Raw genomic sequence first — 12591 nt, forward strand, 5'->3', positions numbered from 1 at the left:
GTGAAGGCAGGGGGCTGGACTCAATGACCTTTTGAGGTCCCTTCCAGTTCTAGGAGATTGGTATATCTCCAATTATATATATATATATATATAAATAGAGAGGGACAATTCTCATGCTTCTTACATGTGACAATCATGTTAATATACCACAGAATGCCTTTTTTTGCAACTGCATCACATTGTTGACTCATTCAATTTGTGATCCACTGTAACCCCCAGATCTTCATGTAGTGTGTAGGTGATAGTCTGTTTCCAATGAGCTCCTTCAACATTTGGCCTTAGCACTCGTACCTACAGGTCTGATCTACAGGTATATAAGAGCACAAGAAGAAGAAAATTTGGCTACTCAATTTCAAATGACTGCACGAGAATCCTAACAAGATCATTTCACTTTTAAGGGAAAAAAATACTTTTTTTCATGCATTTTATTGATTTTCAATATTGTACAAACCCAAGTCGTGTAAAGCAATAATACAGAAAAAGATACAGCCATTGGAAAAACAATTACGGATCAAATGCCCAGTTCTTTTAATCAAACTGTACAACCAAACTGCTCTTACTAGTCTAAGGAATATAAATTATACAGACTAATGAGGTAGAAACTGGGATGTAAAAATTACCATTTAGATGTCCTGATTTAATGTTGTGTTGTAGTAACTTTCCTCCTGGAGATTCTGATATTCTCTATTTATTTCTCCTAAGTAATCACTATCTGAGTACCTCTACCAATGTGTCGTCCTCACATATTTCTGATGTCACAATATTGTCATGGAGCAGCAGATGAAACAATCCATGTGATACCTGTCAGGTTCCCAGGTCTACTGGAGGGTAGAGAGTGACATTTTACAGAAGGCTTGATTAAATATAGCAGTATCTTGCTATATGTTGCACTTTATAGCCGGCACAGAAGATTTATATATTTCCCACTTTTCAGAGAAGATTTAATCCCAGGATACAATAATGAGGCTTCACTGGCTGAGTAAAGTAAGGCCCTGTACTCAAACTCAATGACATGTCTGTCTGTCTGTCATAGTGGGGCAAGGGCCTAGCGGAGAGCAAAGCTCATCTTACATAAGCAATGATATATGCGAGTCTCTAGTATTACTAAGAAGTTGTTATTTTTACCAAGTATACTATTGTACATTTACTATAACATTATGAATTGTCATAAATAAACTGTGGTTATCAAAATAAATTAACAAAATGCATTTTGTGATGCATTATTAGGCTTTTTTATATAATGTTTGTCTGCATACTTGCTAATCTGATAAATTCAGTAATTCACAATAGTCTCCTCATCACTAGTATGAATTACTGAGGTACACTATAAAAATATGGGATTCAACAATCGGAGGCTTCTGAGTGTTGAAACTAGGCCACCAAGAATCCATTTAAATGAAAGGTACCTGGATTGGCTTGGAAAAGCTTGAAATAGCATCCCGTTGAATCTGTGTCAGATGGTGACTGTGTCATCAAGCTCATAGGAATCACCATTTGGAAGCATAAGGAATTATGCTAGTTTAACATACAGAGTTTGGGGTTTGCATTCTTGCCAGAGTCACATCTTCTGCAATTTCATAAGGTTCCCATAATGAACTACATTAAACTGGTGGTTAAAAACAACCAAAGCCAGCAAGTATTAAGTTAAAATAGAGGATTTATCCTTTCCCTGCCCCTGTGAACCTATGTGTATTTTCAAGGTGTGTCAAATTCACCCAGTGTTCTGAGACCTCTCTAATACCTACGCACAATGGGTGATAGTATCATTGTGTCTGAGTTGGTAGTCAGAGGACTCTCCCTCCCTCCAGTGGCCACTCTTCTGCACTGAGAAATGATGGCTCCATTGGTGAGCTGCGCAGTTGGAGACGTTCTCTGTGTTTAAAGGAGTGGGTATCAGGCATCTGTGCCATTAAATACTAAGCTCTAACGATACTGGTTGTCTTCTTTTCTCTTATTTGAAGTTGTTTTATATAGTCAAACAAGTGTAATCTGGGAACATTCCTGCCCTGAGAACGTTTGTTTTAAACATACATGCCATTTCAGAAAAGTGGAGAAGGGCAATAACATTTGGTTGCATATTTTTCCTCAGCTTGTAATGCTCTTGCTAGACTAGTTTTTTAGTTGCAGTCAGACAACACGGTAATCCAGGCTTGTAGCATGGGTGTTTTGGGGGATTTCCAATATGGATGTTTTCTAACCTGTCAGTCAGCCATTGGGGTGAAGGGATGAGGTCTAAATACAACCAACTGGCTTGCTGCGTTTCCCACACACGCACACACATGGACCCCTAGGCCATTCTTGATGGCATCTGCACCCTCCAGTGCCTCCACGGTTATTTCCAACAAAAAAGAAAACACAGATTAAAACTTCCACCATCTCTCTCTTTTGAAACAAAAGCATAATGAAAGGGTTGGCATGCCCCCAGAGTCCTCTGTGATTAGTTGTAATTCTTGGTGGGGTGTGACATGCTCATCCTCCTGAATTAGTGCAGGGCACAAGGAATTTAGCACGGTGCTAATTATGATCAGATGAAAACAAGCATCCTCAGTATGTGGGCATGCAGCAAGACAAAACAGATGCCTAAGCTTTTCAGAGCAGTGCTCCACAATATGAGCTGCCAGACAGCCCTATGCACAAAGACAGCTGCGGGTGGGTTTTCTGCATGTCAGACTCCAGTGGGCAGAGCAGACATGGGAGAGAGACAGAAGCGTATCTGGGCAACCATGTACCTTTCTTCCATCTCTCTCTTACCTATTTCTCTTGTAGTCACAGGATGTCTGTGGTCCATTTTCTCTCTGCACTACAATATCCAGATCTTCATTTTATTTTCAATTACAAATGGTTAGACATTGCTATATGCCTAAATTTAACTAAGTAAGACCCTGTGGTGAAGTCAGAAGTCTTGGGGCACCAGAGAGGGAGAAACCCCTTCTCATGAAGAAACATGCTCTTCAGCAGCTACAGTGGCAGTGAGGACTCAGACCCAAGGTTCCCTTCAGCAAGCCTGAGGGCAAGAGGCAGGCTCAAGCAATTCTTTACCTCCCAGATTAAACAGTGATGAGGAAGAGGAAGATCAGCTGCAACCCCGCCCCCCCCCAAAACACACACACACAATACTGATGCCTCGTCCCTTCCCCCCACACCACCCTTGCCAGAAAGAGAGAAAGATGCAGGGGCAGTCAGGTCTGCCTGTGGAAGGCTGCTGGAGACAAGTATATACCCCAGAAAGAGCCAGCACTACTACTCCTTCCCTCCCACCCAGGAGCAGAGAGAGCAGAGGCCATTTCCCTATGCTCTTTGTCCTTTCACTGAGCTGTGCTTCTGGCAGGGTTATTGCTCAGTCACCCCTTAGATCTGCGGTGGGAGGCAAGAGGAATGTATGTTGCCATTAGGGTGACCAGATGTCCCGATTTTATAGGGACAGTCCCGATATTTGGGGCTTTTTTATATATAGGCACCTATTACCCCCCACTCCCTGTCCCGATTTTCACACTTGCTATCTAGTCACCCTAGTTGCCATGCAAGGGATAGGTACAATGTGAAGGGGTCCCTGCCACCTCCCCCTACAGTGACGATCTATTTGAAGACAAGATGTCTGAATTAACAGAAAAATAATATTGAGAGTGCTGGCCCCTTCAGGAGCGAGGCGGATGGAATGTTGGTGCTGGAAGGTTCCACGGCAGTTGGAATGACAGTTGGAGAGAGTGGGAAAGAGCAGAGTATAATCAAGACTCTTGTGTCTCAACGCCAGACCTGAGGAAAAACAGGATTTACTCCCCATAATTCCCTGGAGACGGGGAACGGGATTTACCCCCGTAATCTCACTGCCCTTCCCTCACCACAGATATGGGGGAAGGGATTATAATACTTTATAATCTGTCAGAGATGTGAGGATGATTCACCCCTGTTCCATTAGTCTGCCAGAGATGGGGGAAGTTACCAGAACCAAGGCGGGATTGACCTCCCATAGTCTGCCAGAAATATGAGGGAACAGCCCCCTCAGTAATCTGTCAGAAATGGGGATGATTTATTCCTCCCTTCAATCTAATCTGCCAGGGCGTGTGATGATTTATTCTTCTCTCAATAATCTGACAGGGACAATATGATTATCCTCCCCCCCACCCCAGTCTCCAATATATTCTGGATACTGAGGGGATTTATCCCCAAGTTATCTGCCAGACACAGAGGAATTAATCCTCTTCCCAGTAATATGCCCCCAAATGGACAGATTTAGTCTTCGCTCACTCTAGCTCCCTACAGAAAATCTGTCAGATATGGGGGGATTTAGTCTTTTCCCAGTTGATAGAGGTGTACTGATTTACCCCTCATGCCACAAGGTCTGCTAGCGCTTGCAAGTTAACCCTCCTTTGTAGCATTAGTACAAAGGGGCAATTTCACACCATTTAAGGTTGTGGAGGCATTTGAAGCTGTTTATCCTCTCTCCTTGCAAAGGGATTTATCCCTGCAGAGGAGCATCTGGAGGCAAAGGGAACACGCAAGGGACAATGAAATTTCAGAGTAATGACTATGAGAAAGTACCAGAAAAGGCAACAATGGAGGATAACAAACACAGTGATTCAATGTATCCAGAACACAAAGCCCTTGGAAGAAGGTATTTCTTAAGGGAATATTCAGGGGTTAAAGTTAGAGAGTCAGAAAGTTGGGAAAATGCATTTTTTTCTAAATTGATTATTTAAAGATATTAATAAGAACTATTAATATTAAATTCTATTGTGGCAGTGCTCAAGGATTCTGAACCACAATTAGGGCCCCATGGTACTAGGTGCTGTACAAACAAGTAACAAAAAGAATCCCTGCCCCACAGAGCTAAGATTTAAACCATGTGCAGCAGTGATGAGGTAGTGAAAAGGCTGGAAGGACAAGTAACTCTAGAGAGGTACAGTAGCAAATTAAATTTGAAAAAGGGATTTAGGAGAGATCACAAGGGTAATGATTTTGTTACAGTGGGTGAAAGGAACTAAGGCCTGGTCTACACTGGGGGGAAAGGGGGAATCGATCTAAGTTATGCAACTTCAGCTATGTGACTAATGTAGCTGAAGTCGATGGACTTAGACCTACTCACTGCGGTGTCTTCACTGCAGTGCGTTGACTGCTGCTGCTCCCCCATCAACTCTGCCTGTTCCTCTCGTGGCGGTGGAGTACAGGAGTCGACGGGAGAGCGCTCGAGGGTTGATTTATCATGTCTAGTCTAGACACGATAAATCGATCCCTGCTGGAACGATCGCTGCCAGCCGATCCAGCTGGTAGTGTAGACATACCCTAAGATTTCACCAACCATTTTGCAAGTACTATCATATCCCTGCCCCATAACTCTGATAATCACTCTGCACCTGTCATTTCCAAGCTAGCTATGGCCCACAGAGAAACATACTATTCACTTCTCACTACCATATCTGTGCTCCATAACCTTGACCTGCAGACTGGCAATCTACTCCTCTTGCTGACTGCCCCACCAGAGCTCTGAAACCCTGAGCTATAGACTGGTGCCATTTTCTTCTTACCCCTTGGTGCCCTATAAACCTGGCCTGCATATTAGCACAGTGTTGCTTCCTACTTTTTCGTTTCTATTTGAATGTACATATCCAGGAAGTTACTGAGTCCTGGAAACTGAAGTTCTTTGTTTTCTGACTGAAGTGATGTAGCATGGCATTGACAGTGCCTGATTTCGCTATGCACTGTCCTGACAATGTTCTTCATCATTTTACTGGGGGAAACACCAATAATGCAATGAATCTGGTCTTGTTGACCATCTGTTGCAACAATGGTACTAGTCATGCCAGTCATTCTGTTGGGTTAATGATACGGACACCTGACTACCATCAGTTTTTTATCTGTGCACTAACAGTTTGAACTAGTGAGCTGTGAAATGAATTAATCATATTCTGTATTTTTTTAATACTGGTGTTGAAAGAAGATAGTCTGGCAGAAATTCTGCCTCTATTTTTGTCACTTCTGGTTGGGGCTCTTCGTGCAAGTTAACTTGTGCTTGTGTGTACCTGGTTGGGTGCCTCATCTCTGAGGCAAGGACTTAAGGATCATGGTCTTTCTTGGTGTGGGATTTGTGGTATTTACCCACCATGTTGGCTAACCTTGTTTTTCCTGATATAATTATTCTCACATTATTATTTAGAAACTCCATCGTGGATGTACATGGCATTTTGCAAGTAAACGAGACACAACTTCACACAGAGATAAAACCAGTAAATATATCCTAACATAGGGAAGGGAGAGCAGGGGGACTGACAAAATGGGTAGAAGGAAAACATTATTTCATGAGTAATATTTCTTTTGTTATGTTTCTGGGTGGGGAAGAAAGGGTTTATCAAGTTAAGTCCTGCTCATGTGAGATTGGCAGTGAGGAGCCCCAGAGCAGAGAGGGTCCCACCCCTTCTACCTCTTTTGAATGCAGCTGCATTGTCACATCACACCTCTCATTGAGTGATTCTTTAAGCCTCCTAAATTCTACATTAAATGGTGCTGGAGAATGATGCTCTTCACTCACACAGGCCAGATGTTGGGGAGACTAAGACTGGCCTTGAACCCCCATCATTCTTTTAACTCTACAATTCACTTGTTCTCCCAACTCGCATGTCTAGTGTCCCTTGTGGCAAACAAGAAACAGGACTCATCTGTAATGGCTATAAAGGGAGGGATAGCTTAGTGATTTGAGCATTGGCCTGCTAAACCCAGGGTTGTGAGTTCAATCCTTGAGGGGGCCACTTAGGGCTCTGGGGCAAAATCAGTACTTGGTCCTGCTAGTGAAGGCAGGGGGCTGGACTCAATGTCCCTTCCAGTTCTAGGAGATCTCCGTTATTAAAAAGTAAGGCCCTAGGACTGTTATCTGTGCTTAGTGCCAATACAGATGATTCTTATTGAGGTAACTGAGTAAAGAGAGACCTCCCCCCAAGATTTTCTCTTGCTCTGAGACAAACTAAACACAGCCTGAATTGCCTTCCTAAGTCCTTGTCTAAACTACACAATCTTGGAAAAGACATTGCATAAACATGTCAGTTTTAACTTTGATTTGTCATAAGGTAAGAATTAGATAACTAGATTTATGGTCTGATTTTGAGAGTGACACTGCCAGTGTATTCTTTCCATGCATTATCCCAATTTCTTCAGATATCTCGACACGCTTTTTTTTTTTAATTTGCAGGTGCTGATCTGGAGAATCTATACCAACTCTCTCTTGGCTGGATAGGAACCAGAGTCCTTGCTCCAGAGTCCTTGCTCCAGTGCCCTGGTCTTACCACATTATTGTCACATTTGCTTGCTGAGGTAGGGAAATCTTCCTCTGTGACCTACATGCCTTAAGCCTTGTAAAAATGATTTTTATGTTGATAACCCTCCCAGGGCATGTAATGTCAATAATACACAATCAGAGAAATGCACATATAGGTAGAACGGCCATGCTCATTTCAAGGAATTGTTTGTTGCATTTATACTGTATGCTGGTTAACAACATCAATGTTTGTCTCCTGATTATATCTCTTTACAAGCACCATTTGCATAAGGTACCTCTAAGCACCTAACGTACCACATCCTCATCTCAGTTGGATAGGAGTCTTAATTCTCCATGCTTTGACTGTGATAAAATTAGTGTAAAGTTTTCTTGAAGAAGATCTTCCTTGAGATGATGTTTCTTTTTCCTGGTGTCTTCCAGGTGAGATCTTGTCAGGGTCTAGCTGTGTGGAGTGGTGAGTAACTTTAAAGTCTCCACTATTTCCTTATTCACTATAGCATTGTCTGGTAGTTCCTGGCCTTAGAGGATGGCCAAATGATTGTTGCCCCTTTACTTTATTTGAAGTTGGAAAGCTGAACCTTCCCATCTCTGTCACAATCTAAGTGCCAACGGGGAGAGGTGAGAAAGAGAGAACAGGGCTTCCAGTCTGTTTAATTTTTGCATGTGGATTGTTGGAATTAAATCATTTCTGAACAGGCCATTTAATACTTGGATATTCACAAAGGTTATGATAACTGAGGCACTTGACAGAAGGAAAGTATTCCCAAACATGAGAAAATATGACCCTTCCCTTTATTTGCGGTTTCACTGCTTGTGGGACCTCTCCACTTGGTCACTTGAGCTCAGCTCTGAAATAGAGAGGGTTCCATCATCGGAATGTCTGAGTAGAAACATCCTGGTAATATTTTACCTTGTCTTTAATTATAGCACTCTCACCATGCTGAGAGCACAAATTCTTTCTTTCTTAAAATTTAATTCTCATAAGTTTCATTGTGGGCTCCCTGGAACTAGAGAACTGCTAACTGAAGAGGTGATTCATAGAAATAAGAAAGCAGTAACCAGCAAGGTTTGTAATCAGCAAGTTTTTTTATCTAGCTGAAGTAAAGCTTTATATCTATAAATCAGAACGAGTTACCATAAGCAAAAACAAGCATGACAAAAAAGATGCAAACTGGTATACATTCCAATCTTCAGAATTAGACTTGTCTTTTCACAGGCAGCTTTTCCTGTTTGGTTCCCCAATAGCCATTCTTCTCTCTAGTCTACCTAGGGTCTTACACTACACTTATTAACATGGGATATGATTACCTATAACCTGTCTCCTCAGCACTTGTGCAAGGACGGAGGAAAGGGAAGTTGGAATTAACCTCTTACTTATTGGAGACCTGGTATTACACCCTGTTACAGAAAAGGGCTTTATTAAAAGCTATAGCCATCTATGAGAGGGAGAGTCATGGCCAAGGCATGCTCATAGGTGGATTCTTCTACTGGGGCTGAGCTTCGTGGGTCCTAGGTAAGCAGCTGTCAGCAGGCTGCCAAGTGGAGGGTTGGAGCATGGCTGCTCCTGTGTACCCAGGTTTGAGGCCATAGGGTCATGACATCACCTCCCTTGCCTTGGGGTGCCCTCTGGGCAACATGGGGCCAGGCTTCTCGGGATGGCTCCTATGGAAGGCCCAAACCAGGACAGGACCATGAACATTCTCAGCTGGCTTCCTACTGTGCTCCTTTGGGATATAACCTTCCCTCTTAATCGGGTACCACAATTTACCCCACTAGACCTTGGAATCAAGGACTTTGTTGACAATGTATTCCTCCTCACCTTGCATTTGCACTGGTGAGGGCAGTGATTGGGCTGTATGGGTTAATGTGCTTTCAGTGTAGGGTTTTAGGACTGAGACGTGGAACACAGGATGGACTCTAGGGGATCAAGGGAGCTGGGTTTCAAAGCTGACTAGGTTGATTTGTCACCAAATCTGGTGTGGGCCAAGGACCAGTAGTCTAGTTTCCGAGAGGCTCTGTCTGTGCAGAAGTGTTCTGTAGAAAGCCATACCTTTTGTCCTACAGAGTAGGTGGGGGCCTTGTTGCCTATGTTGGTCTGCATGCCTTTTGTAATCCTCCTTTGCCTTCTCAAGATGTCCCCTCACCTCCTCCTGGATGTGATGGATGTATTGTACTAGGACCAATACCGATGGGTTCATGGAGGATGTCAGTAGCTGTGGGTGAAATTGGGCGTGGTACCCATAGTCAACAAAAAAGAGGCTGTGGCCTATGGATACATGGTCTACATTATTGTACAAGAACTCGGCATGTGGTAATAGTGTCGACCAGTTGTCCTAGTGGTAGTTGGTGTAGCATCGTAAATACTGCTCTTGGATCTGGTTGATTCATTTGACTGAGGATGGTAGGCAGAGGACAGGTGCTTGTAGATTCCTAATAGACGTAGGGCCTCCTGCCAGAAGCAGGCAGTGAACCGGGGCCCCCGTCAGAAGTGACATGAGCTGGGAGGCAATGAAGATGGACTACATTGTTTATCCAGAGCCATGTGGCTTCTCCTGCAGAGGAAGTGAAGAGGGCTATTTTTGTAAAGCGATCCACCACTGTCAGGATTGTCCTGAAACTGCTGGATTCTGGTAGTTTTACCACAAAGTCCAAGGACCAAGATAGGGTTACCAGAGATTGGAGGAGACTGCAGGGCTTCTGGCGGGGGATTTTGATGCGGCACACAGCTGGCAGGAAGCAACAAAGGTCTCTATTGTGGGGCACATGCAGAAGTATTTGGACATTAATTGTTGGGTTTTATATCGGCCCATGTCCTGAAGAACCGCCACTCTCGCATGTCCGGAGGGAACACAGAAATGGTCCCTTATGAATGTGATCCCCACCCGGCTGTTGTGTGGTTCTCAATCAATAATTGCCACCTCATCTGGTGGAATTCCAGAGACAGAGGCAGAGCAGATGAGCATCAGCGGGTATTGGAGGGGGGTTGCATTCCAGACTGGGGCCTCATGATTCAGAGCCATAACTTCAGGACAAGGCGTCAGTTTTGCCATTTCTAGTTCTAAGGCGGTAGGTCAAGGTAGTTGAACTAGGAGAAGAATCGGGCTTACTGAAGCTGTCTGTTGGTTTAGGGTTTTGGCCCTGCACAGGTACTGCAGGATCTTGTGATCAGTAAATACCTGGACCAGATGATAGGCCCTTTCCAAGTCATGTGGCCACTCTTCAAAGGCAGTCTTAATTGGCAATAGCTCTTTGTCCAAGACCTCATAGTTTCACTCAGCAGAGGCAAGTTTCCTCGAGTAGTAGGCAGTGGGGTGCAGTATTTGCTTGAATCCATGCCTCTGGGAGAGGACCGCCCAACCACTCTGCTTGAAGCATCAGGTTCCACAATGAAAACTTGTGCCATGTCCAGGTGGGCCAATACTGGAGCAGTGATGAAGGTGAGCATTAGCAGTTCAAATGTGTGCTGGGTCTCGGGCAACCACTGGAAGAGGTCATTCTTCCAGAGTGGGACAGTGAGGTACTTGGCATGTTTTAGATGAACCTCTGGTAAAAGTTTGCAAAGCCTACAAAACATTGCAGGTTGTGCACATTGCAGGGAGTTGCCCAGTTGCAGACAGCCTGGACCTTGTACTGATTCATCTTGATTCCTTCCAGGGACAGGATGGAACCCAGAAACTCAGTTGAGGTCTGTTCAATCGTGCACTTTTCAAGTTTAGAGTAGAGACCATATTGTTGTGGTCTCTCCAGGACTATGCGGATGTGAGTAATGTGTGTTGGTCCAGATTGTCTGAGAAGATCAATATATTGTCTAAATCAGTGGTTCTCAAATTTTTTTTTTCACGAAACACTTGAAAATGTACTGAGGGTCTTGGCAGACCACTTAATGATCTTTTCAAATGTTGTTTGTACTGTTAGCTAACTATTGTAAAGTGCTTTGGATAAAAGCGCAATATAAAAAAAAAACCTTAATAATAATAAACTTTTTTTGTTCTACAAATAAAAGCACACAACTCATATTTTAATATCAGTAGTCTTACCTTTGTAATACAATGGATGTGCTGGGGCTGGGAAGGAGGGGGATCTCTCCCTCTCTCTCCTGCTGCGGCAACTCCCGAGCTGGGACTGGGAAGGAGGGGGGTCTCTCCCCCACCACAGCAGCCACATAGCTGAGGCTGGGAAGGAGGGCTGTCTCTCCCTGCCAGCTGCAGCCTAGAGCTGGGAAAAGTCACCTCTTTCTCTGGCCATCGCAGCCCTGCACGTCCCAAATTCCTCCCACCCCCTCTTCTCAGTCAACTGCCTCCTCCCACCTACCCCTTATTCCCCCCAAGGCCACCACCTCACCTTATATGTGCATTTTCTCCAGGGTCCAGGCACTTCATTAGTGGAGCCACACCTGCGCGGATCCACTAGTTAGGTGGATGGCCCTTCATTCTCTCGTGTGTGGCCGCCCAGGTGTGCACCTTAGAGGGAACTATCCGTGGACCACCTGAATGGAACTTGCAGGCCACTGGTGGTCCACGGACCACAGTTTGAAAACCTCTGGTCTAATATATCACTACAAACTGCTCCAATAGGTCTTGTAGCTCATTGTTAATTACGTGCTGGACTATTGCGGGGCATTAGGCAATCCAAATGGCATGTCTAAATATTCAGAGTAGCCATACCGGGTCCAAAAGGCAGTCTTCCATTCTGTGACACTGACAGGCCATGCACCAGTGCATTCCAGATTCTCAGGACAATTCACTTCCATGTGAATATCAAAGAAGATGTTGATTGTATTGTTTTCATCTGTCTATATGCTGTAGTTTTCTATTACATTACTTCTACATTATGTATATCCTGTAATTAAATAACCCTAGATCAAAGGTATGTTAACGTAAGATTGTGGTCAGGTGTTAAAACTTCATGAAAGCTAATGAAAGATTGTTGTTTGCTATTACATTACCTTTTACACTGTGACTATCCCTGTCACTAAACTCATCAAACATGAATGGAACCTTAGAAATGCTAACAAAGGACTTAATGGCTGTAACAGAAAATGCTAATTTCAAAGCAAGGAGTCATGGAGGAGTAAAAACACTTATCAGATTGCTTTCTGTGTGGAGAAGCTATAAATATGGATTCATGGAATGATCCTGCATCTCTGGACTGTTTAGATTCCAGCAGGGTGGAAATACTGAGTGAGTGAACAGAGATCCCCAGAGTTATCCTGGGTAACCCTGAAGACTTTTGGAGATTGGCAGATTACTGAATCTCTGCTAACATTTGGATTTACAAACTTTGACTCACCTATTAATATATTTTACTTGCTTTAACCTCTCAATAAC

General features: G+C 43.7%; 1 protein-coding gene and 1 long non-coding RNA gene across 16 annotated transcripts in view; one reads left to right on the forward strand and one right to left on the reverse strand.

The window, feature by feature from the left end:
- Positions 1-12591, forward strand: part of ZFHX3 (zinc finger homeobox 3) — a 1205541-nt gene that overhangs the window by 688584 nt on the left and 504366 nt on the right. For 7 of the 15 annotated variants that reach the window (XM_039503276.1, XM_039503271.1, XM_039503289.1 and 4 more), the window contains exons 1-4: positions 3690-3815; positions 4453-4612; positions 7178-7299; positions 7685-7718. The gene's annotated coding sequence lies outside the window, so the exon portion shown is untranslated. Of the gene's footprint in view, positions 1-792; positions 985-3689; positions 4613-7177; positions 7300-7684; positions 7719-12591 lie in introns of those variants that run through there. The other 8 variants (XM_039503280.1, XM_039503282.1, XM_039503284.1 and 5 more) reach the window with 5 other exon arrangements.
- On the reverse strand, positions 146-5138 carry LOC120384489. Its single transcript, XR_005588908.1, has 4 exons — positions 5084-5138; positions 2199-2324; positions 621-821; positions 146-304 (listed from the first exon to the last, which is right to left on the reverse strand). It is a non-coding gene; the product is annotated as an uncharacterized LOC120384489 (long non-coding RNA).

The sequence above is a fragment of the Mauremys reevesii genome, linkage group 16 (genome assembly GCF_016161935.1).
Source record: "Mauremys reevesii isolate NIE-2019 linkage group 16, ASM1616193v1, whole genome shotgun sequence".
Classification (NCBI taxonomy): Eukaryota; Metazoa; Chordata; order Testudines; family Geoemydidae; genus Mauremys; species Mauremys reevesii.